This window comes from Schistocerca serialis, chromosome 2 (assembly GCF_023864345.2).
Source record: "Schistocerca serialis cubense isolate TAMUIC-IGC-003099 chromosome 2, iqSchSeri2.2, whole genome shotgun sequence".
Lineage (NCBI taxonomy): Eukaryota > Metazoa > Arthropoda > Insecta > Orthoptera > Acrididae > Schistocerca > Schistocerca serialis.
In genome coordinates this window covers 419,693,941-419,720,384 of record NC_064639.1, presented here as the reverse complement: position 1 = coordinate 419,720,384, position 26,444 = coordinate 419,693,941, and the positions used below count along the sequence as shown (strand labels likewise).

At 40.6% G+C, this 26,444-nt stretch overlaps 1 protein-coding gene across 1 annotated transcript in view; it reads left to right on the top strand.

The window, feature by feature from the left end:
- LOC126457273 (general transcription factor 3C polypeptide 1) overlaps positions 1-26,444 on the top strand; it is a 368,859-nt gene that overhangs the window by 27,003 nt on the left and 315,412 nt on the right. The window lies entirely within an intron of this gene.

The following is a 26,444-nucleotide window of genomic DNA, read 5'->3' as shown; positions in this document are numbered from 1 at the left end:
GCTCGCTGGCTTGAGGTGGAACTCTTCCCCCACTATGTGGTCTGCACTGGGACTGACAGACACACTTTCACCATCACCAAGCTGTTATTTTTCATGGAAACTATGGAAGACAAGTTTGGCAAAGTGGACACTCTGAGTAAAATGCAGTCAGATTCGCTGTTCATCATAAGTTGTTCTGCCACCCAATTCGCAGTCGTTTGTGCCTGTGGCCATCTTGGTGATGTTCCGGTGTCCAATATTCCTCATGAGTCATTGAATATGGTTCAGGGAGTCATTTTTTAATAGGGACTTCATCCTTCAGACTAATGAGGAACTCTGGGCCAATCTGGAATGGCAGGCCATTCATTTTGTTCAGTGTGTTCAGAATGGCTAAAAGGCCAATTACATTTATACCGGAACCTTTATTCTGGCATCTGAGGGGGATACCATCCCAGAGAAGGTCAAGATTATGTGTTATCAGTGTGACTTGAAGCTATACATCCTGCCACCCATGAGGTGTTTTCAGTGTTTGCATTTCAGGCACATTTTCGCGCTGTACAGCAGACCCTCTGTGCAGTGAATGTGGAATCCACTAATTGAGGGGAGCCACTGTGTTCTGCCACTCATGTGTGTTACTTGTCTTGATCATCACTCACCACATTTGCTGGTTTGCCCAATTAATAAGAGGGAAAAGAAGATAGAGGAGTATAAGTCCCTTGATCATTTATCCTATGCTGAGGCTCGTCAGAAATATGACCATCCTCATCCTCTGTTTATGACATCTAACTCTGCCTCTGTTACATCCTTTCCCCTATTTCCTCCTCCTTAGCCCCAATCCCATCTCCCTCTTTTCTCCCCTTCCCTTGTGGCTTCTGTGCCCTTTCCTCTGATTGCCACCCCACTACCTGGCCAGAGTAGTGTCCTCCTCCTTTGGCGCCTGCTGGTGACAGACCCCCTCCTGGTATCCCTCTTCCCACCCCCACCCCCATTCCCTCCCCTCCCCTTCCCCCTCCCCCTCCCCCTCCCCCTCCCCCTCCCCACAGCGTCTTCCTAGCCAGAGGCCTACTGCCACAAGTTGGCTGTGGTCTCACAGTCCTTGTGCCTCAAGGCTGCCCGCTCTCTCTGCTCTCTCTCAGTTCCAAATCTCACTGAAGCCTGCTCTCTCTCTCTCTCTCTCTCTCTCTCTCTCTCTCTCTCTCTCTCTTTCTCTTTCTCTTTCTCTTTCTCTTTCTTTTCAGACCCTGCCCTCCTTGACAAAAGAGGAGAACAACATGAGTCCCAGGACAAAGACCCCACTGTGCCCCCAGATATGCAAATTCCCTTCTCGCAACCTGAGTCAGACCACTTGTTTGCGGATGTCACCCTGTTGTTGTTGGTGAGGGATGGTGACCTGTTTGCCTCTTGTCTGGATCCCCGTTCCATGCTTGTTCAATGGAATTGTAACTACCATCACCTTCTGGAGTTTTAATCCCTTATTTCCATTTACTTCACAGCTTGTGTCATTCTCTAGGAATCTCATTTTACTGATGCTCACTTACTGACCCCTGGTGGGTTATATGTCTTTTGTTGCAACTGGTAGGCCCTTTGAGGGTTTCTGGTGGTGTCTGCACATTGGTCTGGATGGCTGTCAGGCTCCAGCTCTTGGCTGAAATATAACTACAGATCAGCAAGTTAAATGTTTATCTTTTTGTGTGTTTTCCTCAAAGTATATTTATTAAATTTCATCCATGTTTCTCTGTTTAAGAGATTTAATCTCGTGTGTTTATAATTGTAAATTTATTCAGTCTGTAGTGCACTAGTTGCTCTTTTGTTTTGACTTGAAACCAACCATCTGTTTATAAATCAGTCAATCAGGCTCCAGCTCTCAGCTGGTATGTGTCTACAGAGCTGCAAGTTAAGTGTTTATCTTTCTTCTGCGATTTCTTTTTAGTATATTTATTAAATTTCATGTGTGTTTCTTTGTTTAAGAGGTTTAATCTCACGTTCTTGTAAGTGTAAATTCATTCACTTCGTAGTACAATAATTACTCACTAAACAACCAGCTATGCAGCTCATTAACACATCAGCATCAAATGGTGACACATTAGGAGGGTAGCAAGTTGCATATCTAGGATTGTCTGCTTTTATAGTTTACTTCTTCAGTTAATCATGCTAGGTTGGCTAGGATGTTTTGCATGCTGTGTGTGGACGCAGGAGCAGCTAGCTGCAGTGGTAAGTCACCTTCAGGTTGCTGCCTCAGCCTGCAGCAGTGGTGGAGAATCTGGCTCGTCACATGGGACACCTCAGGTGTCGCTTGTTTTGCGGCTGTGCTTCTGAGGCGCCTCCTAGTTCACCCAACGTGGTGGGTCTGCCATTACAGCAGGATGAGTGGAAGGCGGTAATGAGTTCGCATTGCTCGATGTGGAGGGCCAATATGTATACTGGCCACCTGACCTCACCCATTCATCATGTGAGAGGACTGGTGGCAGCTCCTTCAGCAGATACATGGGGGAGGGGGGGGGGGATATTTACTAATTATTGGGAGTTGCAATGTTAGGCACGTTATGGAGACCCTTAGGCAGGCAGCATTCAAGGCTGGAAAAAAAGCCAATGTGCACTCAGTATGTCTGCCTGGGGCCTCATCTGAGATGTGGAGGCGGTCTTGCCTGTGGCTATCAAGCGTGCAGGGTGAAGTCATCTGCAGGTTGTGGCTCACCTCAGCACCAGTGATGCATGTCGCCTGAGTTCTGAGGTAATCCTCACTGCATGCTGGCGGAGTTCGTGAAGACTGCTGACCTCATTCGCAGGTGCAAGGGAGCCCACAATTTGCAGCATCGTTCTCACAGTTGATGGGGGTGTTTTGGTTTGGAGCCCAGTCAAAGGTCTCAACCACAGGCTACATCAACTCTGTGATGGTCTTGGTCACAGATTTCTAGACCTGTGTTATCATGTGGGGATTTGTAGGATTTTGCTTGATAGGTCAGGGGTGCACTAATCAAGGGAAGCAGCTACTCAGGTAGCAGAGTATTTGTGGAGTGCACATGACGGTTCTTTACGCTAGATGGTACCTTAAGGTGTTCTGATGAACACTCACTTATCAATATGCAGCAAGGGAAATCAAATGGCATTTAGAATAAAGACACTTCAACTGTCACAATTTTATCAGTAAACTGTTGAAGTATTCATAATGAAGTTCCCGAATATACTGCCCTCCAGGGAAGTTCTCGCACTCAGATTATTCTTGAGACCAAGAGCTGCGAGATATTTAGTGAGTAATGGAACATATATCGGAAAGACAGATTAGAGGCTATAGGAGGGGGATTGTTCATTGCAGTTGACTAAAATATTCTCTCTATTCAGTTCGAACTTGAGTGCAACTATGAAGTTAGCTGGTCATGTATAACAGGTGTAGATGAAACCCCATTAATTGTTCGATATTTTTACCAGCCACCCATTCCGCTGTGGCAGCTGTAGGGTCATTCAAAGAAAGTCTAGGCTCAATAGTATCTCAATACCCAGATCATGCAAAACTAGTTGGAGGCAACTTTAATCTGCAGAGTATATACTGGGATTTCTATGGATTCATTGTGGGGAAATGGACAGACAGTCATGTGAGATACTTTTGAACACTCTTTCTGAAATTTGTCTTGAGCAGCTACTTCAGCAGCCCACATGCAGTGGAAATATCTTAGACCTTGTAGCTACAGATAGGCCACACCTTATCGACAATGTCAGTATAGAAATGGGGATTAGCGATCCTGATGTCATTATAGAAACTATGATTATGAAAATCAGTCAAGAAGGCTAGGAGAGTGTTTCTGCTAGATAGAGCAGATAATCAGTTATTAACATCTCACTTAGACAGTGAAATGGCATCACTTAGTTCCAGTAAGATGGATGTAGAGGAATTGTGGGCAGAGTTTAAGCAGATTGTAAATCATGGTCTGGAGAGTTATGTGCCAAGTAAGTGAATAAAGGATGGGAAAGATCCACCATGGTTTAATAACCAAATTCAGTAGAGGAAGCAGAGGCTGTTGCACTCTCGGTTCAAAACTGAAGGTTAGTAGAGATCTGTGCGTCTGTGAAAAGATCTATTCACAAAGCATACAGCACCATCACACCTTACCAAAAGATCTGACAGCGAACCTGAGAAAATTCTGGTTGTATGTAAAATCACTAAGCGGATCTAAGGCTTCCATTCAGTCTCTTATTGACCAGTCTGGTGTAGCAGTTGAAGGTAACAAAACAAAAGCCAAAGTTTTAAATTTCACATTCAAGATATCGTTCACACAGGAGAATCATACAAACCTACTGTCATACGACCATCGGACAGACTCCCATATTGATGACATAGTAATAAGCATACTTGGCATAGAGAAACAACTGAAATATTTGAAAGCAAATAACTCACCAGGTCCAGATGGAATCCCTGCCCAATTTTAGAAAGAGTACTCTACGGCATTGAACCCTTACATACTTTACATTTATCGTGAATCTCTCGCCCAGCACAAAGTCCCAAGTGACCGGAAAAAAATGCCAGTGACTACAGTGTTTAAGAAGAGTAAAAGAACAGGCCCACAACATTGCAGACCAATATTCTGAACTTCTGTTTGCTGGAGAATCCTTGAACATATTCTCAGCTTGAATATAATAAACTTTCTTGAGACTGAGAAGCTTATGTCCACAAAGCAGCATGGTTTTAGAAAACATCACTCATGTGAAACACAGCTTGCTCCCTTTTTCCTGGGAACTATTGAAGAAGAGCAACAGGTAGATTCCATATTTATGGATTTCTGGAAATCCTTTGACATGGTGACCCATTGTAGGCTGTTAATGAAGGTACGAGCATATGGAATAATTTCACAGATGTGTGAGTGGCTCGAAAACTTCTTAAATGATAGAACCCAGTGTGTTGTCCTTGATGGCGAGTGTTCATCAGAGACAAGGGTGTCGTCAGGAGTGCCCCAGGGAAATGTGATAGGACTGCTGGTTTTCTGTTTATATGTACATGATTTGATGGACAGGGTGGGCAATTATACGTGGTTGTTTGCTGATGATGCCATGGTGTATGGTAAGGTGTTGAAGTTGAATGACTGTAGGAAGATACAAGATGACTTAGACAAAATTTCCAGTTGGTGTGATGAATGGCAGCTAGCCCTAAATGTGAAAAAATATAAGTTGATGCGTATGAGTAGGAAGATCGAACCTGTAATGTTCAGGTATAGTACTACTAGTCTCCTGCTGTATACACAGTCATGTCGTTTAAATATCTGGGCGTAACATTGCAGAGCAATATGAGATGGGACAAGTATGTGAGAACTGTAGTAGGGAAGGTGAATGGTCGACTTCTCTTTATTGGGAGAATTTTAGGAAAGAGTGGTTCACCTGTAAAGGAGACCACATATAGCATGCTAGTGTGACCTATTTTCAAGTACTGCTTCAGTGTTTGGAATCCATACCAGGTCGCATTGAAGGAAGACATCGAAGCAATTCAGAGGTAGGCTGCTAGATAGCTTTAAATTTCACATTCAAGATATCGTTCACACAGGAGAATCATACAAACATTCTGTCATATGACCATCGGACAGACTCCTGTATTGACAACATAGTAATAAGTATACTTAGCATAGTGAATCAACTGAAAGATTTGAAAGCAAATAAATCACCAGGTCCAGATGGAATCCCAGTTCGATTTTATAAAGAATACTCACGGCGTTGTCCCCTTACCTACCTTACATTTATCGTGAATCTCTCGCCCAGCACGAAGTCCAAAGCTAATCTCGAACAACACATAAGTGTTACACAGATGCTTTGGGAACTCAAATGGGAATCTCTGGGGGGGGGGGGGGGGAGGCAACGTTCTTTTCGAGAAATGCTATTGAGAAAATTTAGAGAACCAGCATACGAAGCAGACTGCTGAATGATTGTACTGCTACCAACATACATTGTGTGTAAGGACCATGAAAATTAGATACGAGAAATTAGGGCTCATACGGAGGCATTTTTCTTCTCTCTATTTGCAGAGGGTCTATATGTAGATGTAGATGAATGTTGTTAGTATGTGGATCCCTATTTATATCAAATTGGAAGCAGTTGCCAACCGAGTCTAGCTGGACTCTGTGGTCACAGGTTGCAGTCTCTTATTTTACTCCTGATAGGCCACCTATGCCTACTGCCCTAACTTCTCTCCTTCAGCATCTGCCCCCTCCTGTCCTCCTTGGGATTTTAATGCCCATCACCCCTTTTGGGGCATTGCTTTCTCATCTAGTCATAATCTCTTCATAGGGCTTCTTAATGATGGTTCCCCTTGCAATTTCAGTGCTGTTCATGGCACTTTCTCTGCCATAGATCTTGTGTTCCCTTCCTCTTGCCATCTCCCTTCATTACACTAGTTACGACATGATGACTTCTGCAGTAGTGACCACTGCCCATGGTTTGCCTTGTTCCCTTCCTGCATCCCAATGGGCCTTCCATAGTGCTGATTGGCCTTTGCATACTTCACAGGTTATGTTTACTTCCTCTTTATCAGGTGGTATTGTTGAAGTCATCCATGACATGTCTGAAACAATTATTTGCACTGCTGGTGTTGCTGTCCCCCATCCATCCTCCACTGGTCTTATTACCTTTGAATATCTTCAGGCTGAAGCCCATTACTTAATCAAACAGAGCAAGCAGGTGTGTTGGGAATTCTTTGTTTCCTCGATAGGTTCTTCTATCCCTTTGTCACAGGTGTGGGCTATGCTCCTTATCCTCCAGAGTTTCCAACAGCAGTCTTCTATCTTGGGCCTTGCCCTTAGGGGGGACCTGTATATGGATGCATTGGTTCTTACAGAACACCTTTCAACCCACTTCATGACAGCTTCGGCACCAGACTCCTATTCAGCTGCCTTCCTCCTCCGAAAACGGTGGGTTGAAGCTTCCCACTTACGTTCAACCCCTTATCAGACGGAGTCCTACAATGAACTTTTTCCTGACTGGGAACTTCTTCAGGCCCACTCCTTTTCCCACGTTTCAGCCCCTTGCCCTGATTCCATCTATAACCAGTAACTTCTCCAGGTGTTTAACTGCTTTTAGCTGCAAGCCATTTCCCCCTCTCTATGAAGGGACAGTATTGTGGTTCCTGTCCTTAAGCCCAGTAAGGATACATTGTCCTCTATAGTTACCTGCTGATCAATCTGACCAATGCCCCTTGCAAGTTATTTGAATGGCTGGTGACTTGTCGGCTCAGTTAGGCTCTCTAATCTTGGGATGTTTTGTCATCTTACCAGTGTGACTTTCAGGAGGGATGTGTGTAATCAGTCATCTGCTTCAGTTGGGAACCATGGTTCAGCAGTCTTAACTCAGTGCCACCATCTTGTTGCAGTTTTCTTCAATCTTCGTGAGGCCTATGACATGGCATGGCACAATCACATTTTACTTACACTTCATCAGTGGGGTTTTCAGAGCCCCCTCCAAATTTTTATTCACCAGTTCCTGTTTCACTTGTCATGCCAAGTTGAAGATAGAAACGTTCTCAGCTCTCTGCAGACTCAACAGAATGGCATTCCACAGGGCTCCATATAAAGTGTCCTTTCTCCCATTGCTATTATTTGGCTCGTGGGCTCCATTGGACCATTGGTCACGCCTGCTCTCTATGTGGGTGATTTCTGTACCTCGGCTAGTTCCCACTCAGTGACCTCTGTGGAGCAACAACTTCAGAGTGTCATCTGACGCACTTCCATGTGGACACTCTTGCATGGTTTTCAATTCTCCTCCCATAAATTGTGGGTGTTGCATTCCTGTCACCATACTATGGTCCATCCTGATCTGGAGCTCTACCTTGACATCCAACACATGGTCGTGGACCCCCAGTTCCATTTCTTGAGTCTTTTTTTTGACAAAAAGCTTACTTGGTTGCTCCATATTCACCTTCTGAAGATTGAGGGTGGTTTCGTAAATTCGATGTTCTTCACTTCCTTTCCCATAACTTTTGGAGTGCAGATCATTGGATTCTTCTCCATCTTTACCAGGCATTAGTTCTGCCCCATCTGGACTATGGTTGTCAAGTTTATGGCTCAGCTGCCCTTCCACACAGCTCATTGTGGTATCCATTTAACCGGCAGTGCCTTTCACACTAGCCCTGTCGATGGTCTTCTAGTTGATGCTGCCCCCCCCCCCCCACCCACCCCCGCCCCCTTTTCCCTTTCAGGTCAGTGGTCCCAGCTCATGGTTTCCTATGCCATCCTTGTCGGCTGTTTCCCTGCTCATCCCTTCTACTCTATTCTATTCTGTTCTGTTCGTGGCTTTCCTCAGGTGAGTTTACCGGTTGGGCTCCATCTTGCTTCTCTCCACTGCTGTTTTCATCTTCTCTCTTTGTCCTGTTCCTCACGTTCTCTCCCAAACACATTCTCTTGCTTAGTTCCTCAGCTCTGGATGCAGGTGGATCTCTTCTGGGGTCTTCAGTAGTGTTCAGTTGTTTGTTCAGCACACTCTTACACAAGTTTCAGGATGCTATTGTTTTTTACGCTTATGTCTCTAAATCCTCTGATCCTGTGAGATATGCCTTCACACCTTCTGTTGGCCTGCCATGTGTGGGCTGTTTACTGCGGAACTAATCGACATCTATTGGGCCCACTGCTTCATTAATGATTCTTCCTGACCTGAGTTTTGTTATGTACGGTCTCAATAAGTGGCCTTCAAGCTATCATCCAGTGTTTTTCCTGCCACCCATTGCTCTGTGTCATCCACATCCTTCTTGCCAATCTTGACTATGCTGCATGTTCCTTTAGATTCCCGGCCATGTGGGGCTTGCTGATCATCCAGCAGAAGGGCAAAAGGGGGGGGGGGGGGTGCAGCCACCAACCTCCTTATTCTCCCTGTGGTTTTTACTTCCCAGTGAGCAACCCCCCTCCCCCCCTTTTTTGTAGTGATCAATATTTTGCTGGCATGCCCTTGCCTTTTGGCCCTTCACACTAAATATGCCCTCCAACCTTTCTTGTCCCAGGTCTTAGCAGACGACTGGTGCATAGTTACATCTATCCTTGGTCTTCTTCACAAAAATTATTTTTCCTGACAGATTCAAGTAACTGAATTTCTCTCTGGAACTGGAATCCCTCAGTCAGCATTGGCATTGGTTTGGGAGGCTATCAGCCTTGCCTCCACGTCAGCCAGATTCCACCTCCCCTTTTCCCTATTTTTTGTCTGGTCATTTGTGCTGTTTTGTTTCCCCTTTTATTGTGTCTTCTTCTCCTGGTGTTGTCCTGTCCTCGTTGTGTCGCCATCGTGATATGGTGTGTGGGTTTGGGATAGGTCGGTGGCAATGCTGGCCACTGGTAAGCCACTTCTGGAGATTGGCGTACCCGAACCTGACCTCCATTCGGTGTTATGCCGCAAAGTTCTCGGGATTTGGGATGCTGAATGGTGCAGCTTAGTTACACACAATAAACTCCGCTCCATCAAGGGGAGCACAAATGAGTAGAAGTCTTCTCTGCGGGCTTTTCGCAGGGACCCTGTGGTCCTCTGCCACCTTCGCATCAGCCACACTTGGCTGATGCATTGCTATCTTCTCCAGCGTGAGGCCCCACCATGTTGTCGCTGTGGCTCATGTTTAACAGTGGCCCACCTTTTAGTGGACTGTCCACGTCTCACAGCTATAAGACGGAATTTTAATCTCCCTGACACCCTTCCTTCTATTTTAGGAGACAATGCCTCCATGGCTAACTTGGTTACGTGACGCTGGTTTTTATTCTTCAGTTTAAGTTTTACTTCCTGTTTTTTTGTCTCCCTGTGCTTTCTACCCTAGCCCTTTTAGGTTAGAGATTTTAATGTGTTGCAGAGTGGCTGGCTCATCCTTTTTTATCCTCGTGATCAGCCAGCCCGGGTTATCTGCTCTACTGTTTTAAGCTCTTCTGCCTGTTTCTTGTATGTCTGTGCTCTTCTTGTCTTCTATTGTCCTTGGTGTGTTCAGTTCCCCCCCCCCCCCTCCTCCCTCCCCCTCAACCTCATCTCATGTGGTGTCTCTTGTATATTTTCCATTTTAACCCATGGACTAGGTGCAATGGAACAAGGAACCGATGACCATGCAGTTTGGTCCCCTTTCAACCTCAACCTTAAACCCCCCCCCCCCCCCCTCCACCTCCACCTCCTCCTCCCTCCGACCCTTCACCAATCCCTTTTTTTTACTCTTCCTGCTGCCCTGATGTTCCTTTTGCTTCTTTGTTTGCCTGTTTTTCCTTTTCCATTGACTGGACTGTGCTGTTTGTCACCTTGTATCTTGGGACCAATTGCCTCACTGTTTGGTCCAACCCCTTCCCCACTCCTGCCTCCCTCCACAGTGAACCAACCAACCATAATTCATAATATAAGCAGTGTCATTGAATACTTCAGATGACCCTCTTTTAATTCTGTGAAGGTAGATGAGTATTTTCTATCAAAAAAGATTTCAATTAAAAGAAAAAAATCTGCTTTAAAGTTATTTGTGGGTTTGGTACTTGTTAAACCAAATTAAAACACTAATAAACATACTTTGAAATGTCATTTTTAATCTTGTTCTTGACCAGAAACAGTTACATTTTATCCTTATTTACTGCATCCTCTTAAAGCACAAAAAACCATAATTAATTTAATAAGCTTGTAACACCATAGCTTACACACTACATACCTTTTGTTGATTCATTTAGCTTTCTGTTTATTCAACATCCCATCTTGAACTTCTGTAATTAGTGTATGATTAATTTGATACTGCAATGAAGTGTAATCTCTGTAATATACATAGCATGAGCAAATGATATGTTTTGTCTTTCTCACATAATCTCTTTGGTTATCTTTGAGGTTGAATAATTTTGTTTAAATAATTTTTTTGTAGAAATGTCAATATGTGCAGATGTTCTGTTTTATTTAATATGTTTGGTTGCTGTTATGTAAACTGCTGACCTTCACTTAGGGTTCGTAGTTATTTTGTATGTAATAGGTGGTGTGGTTCCCCTCTGGAACGGAACTTAGTAGCGTGTGCAAATTGTGGTTGGCATAGGTAGAAGAGGTGGATTAAGAGTCAGTTGGGGACGAGCTACCAAACTGTCAACTGCTCATGTAAAAGTTTTGTATTGTGATGGTGCTGAGAGAGGCTTTTCGTGCCACTTTCCAATGCCTCGGATGGACGGATAAAGAGCTGGAACTATCCTGGAATTGGTAACTATCATCGTTACCAAGGAATGACAGAGTCCACCATTTCTGCCTGCAAATCCACCCACCGACATGCATTCGCCACCACATTGCACAGTCACTGAAAAGGAACCAAGGAATTGTAAATATGTAAAGTGAAGGATCAGCTCATTGGATGTGTTAGTGTGCTCAAATATAAGGTAACTTATAACTGAATTCATGTACCTACCTTGATTTTTTTATCCCCAGTCACACAGCCACTTAGGGTCCTTCCCATGTCCAAAATGCTTACCGAGTGTCCATATTGTGAAAATAGGAAAGCCCAGTTATTAATTCAGAAATGCCACTTGAAGATAGTAAGAAGAAACTAAGTTAAAGTTAATTAGCAGAACTGAGTAATATAGTAAATGATGCTTGCTGAAAATAATTTTTCTATTAAAACTGCTTTTTAATATTTTGTTGCCAACTTCAAAAGTGAATGTTCTCAAAACTGTGGCTTAAAGAGTTTTGCAAATTAAATGATCACAGTGCAGCCTGTTGAAAATCATCCAAAGGTGAGCTATTGTCTTATAACCATGTCAAGTTGTGTTCTACTGCAGTAAAAGTTGAGAACTGTTACTGTTGAAAGTTACATGTTCATGCTTGTTAAGGGCTTGTTTCTCTAGTGTATTGAAAGTGTATTTAGTTTGCTCTGTTACACTGGTCAAGATTAAGGGCCCCCTCCATTGGAAGTAGTTTAGTGGCACAAAGTTACTTAATTATAGAAAATTTCAATTACTCTTGCTATTCAAGTCTAATTCTGTACAATATTGGGTTCGTCTTGTGTATTAAAAGTGCATATTAATGGTGTAACAGGATCCACAGTTTGTCTATTGTGCTCAAGCTAGATAACGATTAATAGAAAGACCACTATCTATGAAAACAGTAACCTCTTTATTCAAAAGACAGTGAGAAGTAATTTCTTAGTGAACTCAATTTAATTTTCATTCCAACTAGAAAGGTGTTTAGTAGTGAGAGACTTAATCTATGCACAATAACTAATTTCGCTGTGAACCATATCCATATTTGATGTCATATAGGAATATGTTTGAAAAGTAACATTGAACCTATGCCCAATTTTTGATTCTACAGTGAATATTAATAGTAACGTTATTGAGACCATTCAGTTTGACTAAGTCCTCAAGGTAAGTGTGTTTCGTTATCTGTTATATTTATGCAAATAGTCTGCTCTGCTCTGTCAGCTCCAACCTTAACGTGAACATATGCAGGTGCCAGAGTTTGTTGCACTCTTGTGTGAAAAAGTGTAGGCCGTGTTAGCCCATTGAAGTTACTTATTTTCAGTTCTCGAACAAGAATGTTACTCATTCTTAGAATGTTACTCATTCTTATGTCTAATTAGGCTGGCGACCGTTTTATCATCATTTAGACGCTGTGTATAAGTAAATTATTGTTTGATATTGTTTAAATATTTACCTAATTCTGACTTTCACTTCTGATATACCACCTCCGATAGGTGTATCATGGTCAACATAACAAAATTCCTTTCAGAGAGTAAACACTGCTCTGTTGCTATATACCATAATTGCTTTAACAAGATAGTTTTATTTCACGACCTGTCTCCAACTTTAAGGTTATGGTATAGCAGTAGCAGACAGTAGTGTTATAAGCTATAAACAATGTATTATTAAGTATTCGTGCAGCTTAAACACTTCATGAAAAAACAATCTACTCCTCCATGTGTAAGTCTTATTGGCCTTTTCTAAGAGAGTCATATTCTCTTTAAGCATATGTCCACTGCATGACCCATTAATTCAATCCTGCAGTTAAGAAATGGATAAATTATCCCATAATAGACATTTCTGATGTGTGGCAATGGATTATCTTCAACAGCTGGTTAAGGACACACAAGCTACAACTGGTTTTTCCACATAGAAAATTAATGTGGTTTATTCATCAAAGATCTTCAGCCCTGTACACATCAAGAAATTTGTAGTTACTACTGTCTGTTTCCAAGCTACTACATTATTTACATTGAGCAATGAAAACTACCAGTTTTAAATGTCTGTAAATGCTAATTACTGATGTTCCTCTCAAGGCCCTGATCCATGAAGCACATAGTTATTTCTGATAGTGTCTGCTATACAGTATGATTGAGGTATCATTGGCCTAATATATTATGTGGGACTTATGGGGTTGTGCCATGTTGTTGTTATGTATGAAGAAGAGAAAAAGACCAATTATTGAGCTCTGAGATACATCTTATGTTATTGTTTCACTGGTAAATTGAAAAGTTATAATCTTTATTATATTGAAAGCTTTTGTCAGTTCTAAAAATTACCTCCAGTCTACACCATCTTGTCAGACACACGGTATATTGCATGGAAGACCTGTGTAATTGTGGTGGTCATGTATAGCTCTTTTCAAAAACCATGGTGTGATACTGTAAGCAGTTTGTGTCTTTTGAAGCAGGCACCTAGCTGAGATAGGATAACATTTTCAGATATCTTAGAAAAGTTGGAGGTAAATGATATTTGCCCATAATTTGAGACTTGATGCTGTTGGCAACAATTTGTACCATGAATCATGGGAAGTCAACAAGATGAATCATGAGTTGAATGTAGGTAGCCAATGAGATTCTCATTTATAATTTCTATTGCTTGTAAAGAAAGTTAGCTGTTACTGTGTTCTGTTAGGTTAGAATTTAATCAACTTGTCAGAATTTTTAGCAAAATTGGAAATAAGAGATACAAGTAGATTATTGCAATGACAGATGTATATCTCAGGCTATGCTACACATCAGCATATAATGATAATCATATTTTTGTGTTGAGATTTGTTGGCTTCGTCAACTGGCAAGAAATATTATAACTTAACATAGACCTAGGGCCAATCTGCAGGTCAGACTGTCAGCACATCTAGTTTTCCTTTATTCGCGTTAGATGGCTGCACTATCTCATAACCAAACTGTTAAATTCCAACCTAACCCAGCCCTCGGGCTGTCTGTTGGCACGTGCAATTTTTTCCAGGCCCCAAAAAAATACAAAAATCGGTAAGCAATTTTTGAAATTCATTATAACCTGGTCATTAAAAGTTATTTGGGTACTTTTTATACTGAAAACAAATGTGATCAATTTTTATCTTTTACTGAAAGAAGTCATTAGATTCAACGATTCTCATTGACTGCCATATACTACCACCCGATTGGCTATGACTATGTCAACGAATTGCCAAAATCAGCATGCAGTGCAAGAACTGCGGCCATAATAAATGCACTTTAGCTGAGACTTCTTCCTTATTTCCCTTTATATACATTGGTTGTGTTACCAAAATGTGTCTTAATGATTCATTGTGAATCATCTTGGCAATTTTGTGATATATGTGTCACTTAGTTCACAATATCATTTGCTCGTATTTCCAGAACGCACTATTAATTTGCTGTTCACCTGTTTCATAAGGTTTGCAATTACTGTTGTAAAAGTTTTCTTAACTTGAAAGTATTTTTGCTTGAACATCTGCTGAATAGTTGCATTATAAAGGAGATGTAAACTGTGTATATTCTTCCTGACCCTAATCAAGCCAGGTGGTACTTTCAGTGTAGCATTATTTCCAGTTCTGCTATGTTTTGAAACTACTGTATCTTGATATTTGTGATAGTACAGCAGTAAATGTAATACTGCAACAGAGTTTAATAGAACTTGATCCATTTATTGTCAGATCCTTTCAGGCTGGCAAACAGTAACCCATTTCTCTCCTTGAGTTGTGGAGGAACGTTTGCCTCATTTATTAGTAATGACTGAACTGGACCAAAAGTCTGTGAACTTGTGCATTATAAATCATATGGTTACTCACTATGTTTCACACTGACATCTGACAAAAGTAGTTATTGTAATGAAAAGCCTTAAGCTATTGCAATTTATGTAATTTTTAAAGTTTTTTGATAATTATTGCATAATCTGTTCTGTTAGTCTAGTGCTTGAGCTTTATTTCTAAGATCATGTGAGCTTAATAAACAAGTGAGTCTAGTTTTTATTACTTTGTCTGAATTTGCACCTGTTTTAAAGTCACCAAATGTTGTTAGCTCCACTGTTACCAGTATACTAAAAAGTCTATCCATGAACTACATTACTCACCATTTGGTAGATGAACTACCTAAATCGGTTTATTTGAAGCTAATTTACATATTTGTCTATTACTGTGGAGCACAAAGCCCACCATTTCCATCCAATTAATGAGATTTTTTAAACTGCAGTTTGTTTATGAACAAAATTTACCACGCCATCACCTTTATGAACATGCCTGCAATCACTTTTGATAGTGAGTAACCATTTAATTTGTGGTGTATGATGATTTTGGTTGTCAGTGTGTCCAAAGCCTCAGTGTATTTCATAAAAGGAAAAACAGTGTCCCCTGCAGGCTGTTTAATGTATCATTTATTTGTTGTGCTATTGGCTAATTTTGATTGTGATGTCATTCAAGCACTTACATAGTGTCACTAAACACCATGCCACATTAGACATGACATGGGAATCAATTTATCAGTCCACATGTGGAACCACGTTGCAGTGTTGGCATGTTCTGTATCACATATGAACAGAAAGGTTGTAAAATAGGTGGAAGAGTCACATAAAATACTATTTTATTACGTTCCTAACAATGATACACAGAATAACCACATTATATCCTGTATGTATTCTCAGATTGTACTCTTGTTACCCCAGCCTCAGGCTGCAGTTTAAAAAATATCATTTATTGAATTTAAATGGTGGGCATTGTGTTCCACAGTAATGAACAAATATGTAACTTAGGTACAAATAAACTTATTTAGGTATTTCAATACCAAATGCAAGGTAATGTGCGTCGCGGAAAATTATTTTTGTGTATTTGGTCACAGTGGAGGTGCTGACCTCCAGTGACTTTCATATACACTGTGGGCCAAAAGTTATCTTTCAGAAATGCATTATTTACAATAATACTAGAGAAATGAAAATACTAATTTATTATCAACACAGAAATAAATGTGAACTTCATTGAACCTACAAAATATGGTTTAAGTTGTTTCCATGCTGTTCTAAGCAAACATTGCATCTTTTCAACATTGATTTACAGAAGTTTGTCTCATATCTTTTGCGACTGTAGATTTTCAAATTCTGATGGGATTCATTCCTTCAAATGCTCAACATCAATAATCTTTAAGGAACAGACAGAATTTTTTTACTGTAACCCATACTGAAAAATCCCTGGGTGTGATATCTTGGAATCATGGAAGTTGATGAATAGTACCCTGACTACTAACCATTCATCAGAGTTTTCATTTAGAAAGTCTCTCACAATAACTCCATAATGTGGGGGGGGGGGGGGGGGTGCTCCATCTTGCTGCCGTGTCAGTTTTTTCCATAACCAGCTGCAGATCTTTAAAGAAAGAACTATTTTGCAGCTCTAACAACACATCTTGAAGCATATCTAGGTAATTTGCAGAACTGGCACTATTAAGTAAGTTATGCCCAGTTAGCCCACCACTGGAAATCCCTGCCCTTACACTCACACCAGAAGTATTTAACTCTTGTGTCCATCACCACAAGAGTATTCACAGAATCCAGTAGACACAGTTGTGTCTATTCACTCTGCCATGCACATTAAAAGTCACTTCATTACTCCACAGAGTGCTTTCGTAAATCTTAGGATCAGCTTCTTGTCGGATTGTACACAACTCGCTGACTCCTATTCAGTTGTTGGGATCATCTTCATTTAAGCCTTGAAGTAAAGTAGTCCTATAAAATCTTAATTTCAGCTTTTTCTGAATCTTCTGTAGGCTTGTTCTTGCTATTCCATACTCCTTGGACACTTTTTTTAGATTTAGTTGGCGATTGCACAAAATGTTGTGCAACAACATTAAGATTCTTAAGACAATGTAAGATTTTCTTCTGTAATAACAGACTTTGCTCCACTTGAACAAGGAAGATCTGCTACCAACTCAGCCTCTTCGTCTTAAATGTAATTCAAGAGTATGTTGTTGAATGAAGGTTGGATGTTTGGAAAAGACAAGTCATAAACAACAGCGTAACTACAGTCATGTTTCCACTATGTCTGCAAAACCAATACACACTGTTCTGTAGTTAACTTTCTGTTCATTGTAACTCAGATAACAACAAACAACATAACCTCACACTACGAGTGCTGACTGTCTTATGGATACTACACACTCGTTAAGCTCTGGCTGACTGCAACTACACTGGCCAAAACAAAGTCTAAGGATGGCTAGTGACAACTGACCTATGTTCCAACCCATAAATGCAGATTGAGATAGTACATATGGAAAGCAGTGGGGCGGGGCAGAGAGCAAGTATGGCTAGCCATCTGGGGGTTCCATACAAACTTAATTATATATATATAGATGATAATAATAGTAACAATTATTATTATTATTATCTTCACTTTCTCAGACGTTAAGTCCGGTTAAAAATGGAGTGACGCGGACCTTGATCAAGCATCACTTCCTTTTAACTGTACGGTATGTGTTATATTGCATTTGGGAACTTTCGGGTAATTGAACATGTATCAATAATTACGGATTTCTGTAGTTGTATATATATGTTTGGATGTAGCTGTATTGCATTGATGTACTGGTGGATATTGTGTGGTATGACTCCTGTAGTTGATAGTATAATTGGTATGATGTCAACTTTATCCTGATGCCACATGTCTTTGACTTCCTCAGCCAGTTGGATGTATTTTTCAATTTTTTTCTCCTGTTTTCTTTTGTATATTTGTTGTATTGGGTATGGATATTTCGATTAGTTGTGTTAATTTCTTCCTTTTATTGGTGAGTATGATGTCAGGTTTGTTATGTGGCATTGTTTTATCTGTTATAATGGTTCTGTTCCAGTATAATTTGTATTCATCATTCTCCAGTATATTTTGTGGTGTATACTTGTATGTAGGAACGTGTTGTTTTAAAAGTTTATGTTGTAAGGCAAGCTGTTGATTTATTATTTTTGCGACATTGTCATGTCTTCTGGGGTATTCTGCATTTGCTAGTATTGTACATCCGCTTGTGATGTGATCTACTGTTTCTATTTGTTGTTTACAAAGTCTGCATTTATCCTTTGTGGTATTGGGATCTTTAATAATATGCTTGCTGTAATACCTGGTGTTTATTGTTTGATCCTGTATTGCAATCATGAATCCTTCTGTCTCACTGTATATATTGCCTTTTCTTAGCCATGTGTTGGATGCGTCTTGATCGATGTGTGGCTGTGTTGGATGATACGGGTGCTTGCCATGAAGTGTTTTCTTTTTCCAATTTACTTTCTTCGTATCTGTTGATGTTATGTGATCTAAAGGGTTGTAGAAGTGGTTATGAAATTGCAGTGGTGTAGCCGATGTATTTATATGAGTGATTGCCTTGTGTATTTTGCTTGTTTCTGCTTGTTCTAGAAAGAATTTTCTTAAATTGTCTACCTGTCCATAATGTAGGTTTTTTATGTCGATAAATCCCCTTCCTCCTTCCTTTCTGCTTAATGTGAATCTTTCTGTTGCTGAATGTATGTGATGTATTCTATATTTGTGGCATTGTGATCGTGTAAGTGTATTGAGTGCTTCTAGGTCTGTGTTACTCCATTTCACTACTCCAAATGAGTAGGTCAATATTGGTATGGCATAAGTATTTATAGCTTTTGTCTTGTTTCTTGCTGTCAATTCTGTTTTCAGTATTTTTGTTAGTCTTTGTCTATATTTTTCTTTTAGTTCTTCTTTAATATTTGTATTATCTATTCCTATTTTTTGTCTGTATCCTAGATATTTATAGGCATCCGTTTTTTCCATCGCTTCTATGCAGTCGCTGTGGTTATCCAATATGTAATCTTCTTGTTTAGTGTGTTTTCCCTTGACTATGCTATTTTTCTTACATTTGTCTGTTCCAAAAGCCATACTTATATCATTGCTGAATCCTTCTGTTATCTTTAGTAATTGGTTGAGTTGTTGATTTGTTGCTGCCAGTAGTTTTAGATCATCCATGTATAGCAAATGTGTGATTTTGTGTGGGTATGTTCCAGTAATATTGTATCCATAATTTGTATTATTTAGCATGTTGGATAGTGGGTTCAGAGCAAGGCAGAACCAGAAAGGACTTAATGAGTCTCCTTGGTATATTCCACGCTTAATCTGTATTGGCTGTGATGTGATATTATTTGAATTTGTTTGGATATTAAGTGTGGTTTTCCAATTTTTCATTACTATGTTTAGGAACTGTATCAATTTAGGATCTACTTTGTATATTTCCAATATTTGTAGTAACCATGAGTGGGGTACACTATCAAAAGCTTTTTGGTAATCAATGTATGCGTAGTGTAGCGACCTTTGTTTAGTTTTAGCTTGATATGTCACCTCTGTATCTATTATCAGTTGCTCTTTACATCCTCGTGCTCCTTTGCAACAGCCTTTTTGTTCTTCATTTATAATTTTGTTCTGTGTTGTATGTGTCATTAATTTCTGTTTAATGACTGAAGTTAATATTTTGTATATTGTTGGTAGGCATGTTATGGGGCGATATTTAGCTGGGTTCGCTGTGTCTGCTTGATCTTTAGGTTTCAGATATGTTGTTCCGTGTGTAAGTGTATCAGGGAATGTGTATGGGTCTGCAATGTAACTGTTAAATAATTTAGTTAGATGTGAATGTGTTGAGGTGAACTTCTTTAACCAGAAATTTGCTATTTTATCATTTCCAGGGACTTTCCAATTGTGAGTAGAATTAATTGCTTGGGTGACTTCACGTTGCAAAATTATCACTTCAGGCATTTGTGGTATCATCTTGTATGTGTCTGTTTCTGCTTGTATCCATCGTGCATGCCTGTTATGTTGTACCGGGTTTGACCATATGTTGCTCCAGAAGTGTTCCATGTCTGTTATGTTTGGTGGATTGTCTATTTTAATGTGTGTGTTATCTATTGTCTGGTAAAATTTCTTTTGATTTGTGTTGAATGTTTGGTTTTGTTTCCTTCTATTTTCACTTTTTTTTTTTGTATCTTCTGAGTCGTTTGGCTAATGCTTGTAATTTCTGCTTCTTTTCGTCTAATTGCTCTGTCGCTTCTTGTTGTGAGATTTTACCTAACCTTTTTCGTTTTTTTTCTGAGATTTCATTTCTTATAAATTGTGTTAGCTGTCCGATGTCTTTTCTCAGTTTTTCTATTTTGATCTGTAGCCTGTGTTGCCATGCTGGTTTTGTGGGTTTCTTCTGTGTGTTGGTTGGTTCTGATCTCTGCCTAGTGTGTATATTTAGTGTAGTGAGTGCTCCTATATAAACCAGTAGTTGTAACTCTTCCATAGTTGTGTTTTCATTTATTTTGTTGTGTATGATTGTGTTGATAGTTTTTATTGTTGTTTCGACTTGTGGGTTATTTGGTGGTCTATGCAAGAATGGTCTAATGTCTGTATTTGTGTCTTTGTATTCTATATATGTTAGCTGAAATTTTTCTTCTATATCTAACATCTGTGTCACTTCGTGTTCTATTTGTGCTTGTTCTGGTGGCTGTCTTAAGATTTCGTTTTCCTCTGATTGTTTAATTGGTGCGTGTTGTTCTTTGTTTGTTTGCTCTGGGATGTTTGAGTCCATTACTGTATTTTCTTCTTCTTCTGATTGCACATTATTTTGTTCCAGTATTTGTTGTACTTGTTGTTTGATGTTTTCTAATTCTGACTGGGGTATCCTGTTATTTTTTATTATTACACGGATCTGATCAGCTAGTCATTGTTCTGTTAAAAATTTTAATTCTGGGTATCTGGTAATAAATGTTGTGTATACTTGTGATCTGTATCCAGTTGTGTTGGATCCTAGGTTTGTTGCTTGGTAATAACAGAACATGAGGTGTCGATTAACTTCATCTGACCATCTCATCCTCTGTCTTTGTTTTCCTTCTAGGGTGGTTGCAGGAAGCATATCCTGCAAAACACCTCTATTTGGATTTAAATCATTTTCCAGTTGGCTAGCAGTGTCGTTACCATTGTGGGCGGGCATAGGGTTCAAGCGTCGTCCCCGACCGTGACGGCGCTTGTTCGAGGCTTCATTAGTTCTGTCCTGAACCAACTAATCACACTAAAAGGGAGGTTAGCCCTATTAGTGGTTTGTTCTTTTCATCGCCTTTTACGACTGGCAGAACATACCGGAGGCCTATTCTTTTCCCGGGCCTCCACCGCGATTATTATTATTATTATTATTATTATTCTGTGTCGAGTTGAGATTCATTGGAAGAATTTTAAGGAAATGTAATTCATCTATGAAAGAAGTGGCTTACAGAACAAACAATTGTTTTCTTGAGTATTGCTCATCAGTCTGTAAACCTTACGAGATTTGATTCTTAGAAAATACAGAGAAGATCCGATGAAGATATGCATGTTTTAATGTAAAATTGTGTAGTCAGCATAACGTTACGGAGATGCTAAACGAACTCCAGTTTGAGATCCTACAATACAGGCATTTTGCATCACAAAGACGCTTACTGTTGAAATTCCAAGAGAATATATTCCAGGAAAAGTTAGGCAGGATATACTTCTTCCCACTTACATTGTGCTAAATGGACACAACAAGAAAATAAAAGAAACTGGAGCTAATTCAGAGGTTTACCGACAGTCGTTCTTTCCACAAGCCATTTACAAGTGCAATAGGGAAGAGGAAAAGATGTGGTACAAGAAGAATACCTCACTACACACCATCGGGTGGCTTGCAGAGTATAGGTGTAGGTGTAGATGCAGATGCAGATGCAGGCATAAGTGTTTCAGAGAACACCATTCAGTGCAAATGTGGGACACGGGGCTTTGTAACAGATGACCCCCACATGTTTCCAAGCTGACCCAGTGACACTGTCAGGTATGTTTGCAGTGGCATGGGATCATTAAAATTGGACCATGGATTGTTCAAAATGAATCACCTAGTCAGTTGAACTACATTATTTGTTACATCCAGTCAATGGTCGCATCCAAATATGCCATCATCCTTGCAAAAAGCTATCCCCAAAGGCATATTGCACCATGGATTCAGGCCTGTGGCTACAGTATTATGCTGTGGGGGCATTTACCAGGTCTTCCTTGGGACCTGTGGTAGCAATTGAAGGCACTGTATTCATTCCTGCTTGGTGACTTCTCCGATGGTGATGGCCTCTTCCATCAGGATAACAGTCCATGTCACAAGGCTAGAATTGTGCAACAGTTGTTTGAGAAGCATGATAGTGCTAAGGTTGCTGCTCTCATAGCACATCTGAATACTGGTGCGAATTTAGCAGGCAGTAGCATTGGTGAGTTGTCTCTCTGGCCACATCAGTGTGTTTGTTTGCCCTGTGTTTACGGCAACTACCAGTAGCATTCAGTCAGCAGAGTCATTGGCAAACTGTCATAGTAAATAATTTTACGGATCAATCATAAGGTGGAAAATATAGTCCAGATATATATATATCTGGACTATATTTTCCGCCTTATGATATATACAGGGTGAGTCACCTAACGTTACCGCTGGATGTATTTCGTAAACCACATCAAATACTGACGAACCGATTCCACAGACCGAACGTGAGGAGAGGGGCTAGTGTAATTGTTTAATACAAACCATACAAAAATGCACGGAAGTATGTTTTTTAACACAAACCTACGTTTTTTTAAATGGAACCATGTTAGTTTTGTTAGCACATCTGAACATATAAACAAATACGTAATCAGTGCCGTTTGTTGCATTGTAAAATGTTAATTACATCCGGAGATATTGTAACCTAAAGTTGACGCTTGAAACCTCCGACGTTCAGTTGCGTGTTGTAACAAACACGGGCCACGGTTGGCGAGCAGCATCTGCAGGGACATGTTTACGATGACGACCGTGTTTACAAGTGTGGCTGTAGTGCACTGTTGTGGTTTGGTGTAGCTGTCGCAGTGTCCGCATGTAGCGCTTGCTGCTATTGTTATTCCGCATTCGTCTCCGCACGCAGACCAACTGTAGTACACCGTGTTACCAGATGTCTGTGATAGTGTAGTGTTGTAGGAACTGTGACCATGGTGTATTCGAACTCTGAAAAGACGGAGATGATACTCATCTATGCCGAGTGTTGACGAAATGCAGCTGAAGCCTGCAGGGTGTATGCAGAATGGTACCCGGACAGAGAGCATCCAACGTGCCGCACATTGCAAAACATCTACCGCCACCTGTATGCAACAGGTATGCTTGTAGCACGCAAACGGGTCCGTAACAGGCCCGTCACAGGAGAAGTGGGTGCAGTTGGTGTGTTAGCTGCTGTTGCCATGAACATGAGTACACGAGACATTGCGAGAGCCGGTGGACTGAATCAAAGTAGTGTCATGCGCATACTGCATCATCACCGCTTTCACCTGTTTCATGTGTCACTACATCAGCAATTACATGGTGATGACTTTAATCATCGAGTGCAATTCTGTCAATGGGCATTAACAGAGAATGCGTTGCAGTTCTGCCTGTTTACCGATGAAGCGGGTTTCACAAACCACGGGGCAGTGAATCTATGGAACATGCATTACTGGTCCGTGGACAATCCTCGCTGGCTCAGACAGGTAGAGCGACAGCGACCGTGGACTGTAAATGTATGGTGCGGAATCATTGACGACCACCTCATTGGTCCTCACTTCATTGCAGGGGCCCAAACAGCTGCAACATACATTGCGTTTCTACAGAATGATCTGCCAACGTTGCCCGAAAATGTCCCACTGGAAATGCGTCGACGTATGTGGTATCAGCATGATGGTGCACATGCACATTCTGCAATTAACACTAGGCTGACCCTTGACAGGGTGTTCGACGGGCGTTTCATAGGACGTGGAGGACGCATAAATTGGGCAGCCCGTTCTCCTGACCTTACACATCTGGACTTCTTTCTGTGGGGTACGTTAAAGGAGAATGTGTACCGTGATGTGCCTACAACCCCAGAGGATATGAAACAACGTATTGTGGCAGCCTGCGGCGACATTACACCAGATGTACTGCGGCGTGTACAACATTCATTACACCAGAGATTGCAATTGTGTGCAGCAAATGATGGCCACCACATTGAACATCTATTGGCATGACATGTCGGGACACACTCTATTCCACTCCGTAATTTAAAACAGAAACAACGTGTGCACGTGTACCTCACCCCTCATGGTAATGTACATGTGCGACAGTGAAAAAGACCAATAAAAAGGTGTTAGCATGTGGACGTAATGTGCTGTTCCAGTCTCTTCCGTACCTAAGGTGGAGTGGTACTCAAGCGTCAACTTTAGGTTACAATATCTCCGGATGTAATTAACATTTTACAATGCAACAAACGGCACTGATTACGTATTTGTTTATATGTTCAGAAAAAAACGTAGGTTTGTGTTAAAAACATACTTCCGTGCACTTTTTTGTATGGTTTGTATTAACCAATTACACTAGCCCCTCTCCTCACGTTCGGTCTGTGGAATCGATTCATCAGTATTTGATGTGGTTTACCAAACGAAAGCGTTGGTACATTGATAGAAACAATAACAAACACACACACAAATTTCAAGCTTTGGCAACCCATGGTTGCTTCATCAGGACAGAGGTAAGGAGAGGGAAGGATGAAAGGATGTGGGTTTTAAGGGAGAGGATAAGGAGTCATTCCAATCCCGGGAGTGGAAAGACTTACCTTGGGGGGAAAAGGGGACAGGTATACACTCGCGCGCGCACACACACATATCCATCTGCACATAACAGACACAAGCAGGCATATGACTCCTTATCCTCTCCCTTAAAACCCACATCCTTTCGTCTTTCCCTCTCCTTCCCTCTTTCCTGATGAAGCAACCGTGGGTTGCGAAAGCTTAAAATTTGTGTGTGTGTTTGTGTTCATTATTGTTTCTATCAACGGACCAACACTTTCGTTTGGTAAGTTAGTTTTCTGAAATAATAGCTGGTCACACGAAGTGGTCCAAGGTTTAATTAAGTTGCTGACCAGATAGTTCAGCTAAAGGCGGTGGCATATAATATTATTTGAAGTTTGATTGTACTGAAATAAGGTTATCAGTAATAATAAATAGTCGTTATCAATTGGAGCCCTACAGTAAGACAGTTCAGTTGAATTTCCCACCATGCACTGCATTCAGCTTCAAGACAAGGGATAAGAAAGAGATCTACGAGACAGAAAACACCAAGAGTGCTAAAGACTGTGATATTGCATAGCGAACTCATGTTGATGTCTTGGCCACCAAATTTACATGAATTGAACCCTATGGAACACATCTGGGATGGTATCTTGTGACCAGAAACCACCAGCCCATATTTTATGGGAATTGTATGACGTATGTCTGATGCCATACATCGCCGGAAATGTACCAAGGACTTCTCAAAAAATCACTGCTGTATACTGCCCCAGAGGTGGACCAACAAACTGTTAGGCAGGTGGTCATAATGTTTTGGCTGATCTCTGTGTACTGAAAAATAAACATTAGGTGTACCTTATCAGAAATCTACATGCATGTCTATATGCATTCCTCTATAAGCTTCCCTTATTTCTGAAACATGATCTTACAATATATCCATTATTACTCTAAACTGAACTGGAGCAATGTGCTTGTATCAAGGTCTCTCTCTCTCTCTCTCTCTCTCTCTCTCTCTCTCTCTCTCTCTCTCTCTCTCTCAACAAATTTAAAGATCTGTAACACAATAGGTTTGACTTGTTAATGTAAAACCGGTCTTGTTTGCTCTGTAATACCCAACATGAAAACTACAGTGTAAAAACATCTTTCACCATAGTAGGCTTACAGAAAAACCAGTGCTAATTGTTCAATACTCGCGTTAAGGCCCCCGTAAACGATCATAGGGGTTTGACAAAGTTACTCTTATCTAGCCACAGATTTACCAAGTACACATTCAAACAATGTTTGTCAGTTAAACCTCATTTTGAAGCAGACACTGACCGTCTTCATAAATATTTTGACAGTAATGAGAATGGCCATTAATGCAGACAAACCAGTCCTGGGATTGATTTTGGCACTATGTTTAAAGAAGAAGAAGAAAACAGGACTGTGGTCTAGTGAAGGCTTAAAATGAGAGATTTGCCTATCAGTATCTGCTAAAGGAAATATTACCCTCAGAACTCGATGATATCAACTTTCTTCAAATGAATAATGAAATTTTTTAGAACTTCTTAAGACCCTCCTAAAGGAGCAAACTTGTGTATCGAGTTCAATATTATCTAGCCACATATGTGTCAAACAAGCCTGTACATGTACCAAGAAAGCTTGTAATTTATTTCCTTACTTTTGAAGCAGAATCTTTTTGTGTATGCCGTATTTTGGCACTAGTGGGAATGGCTACAAATGGAGGTAAAGCATCTGTA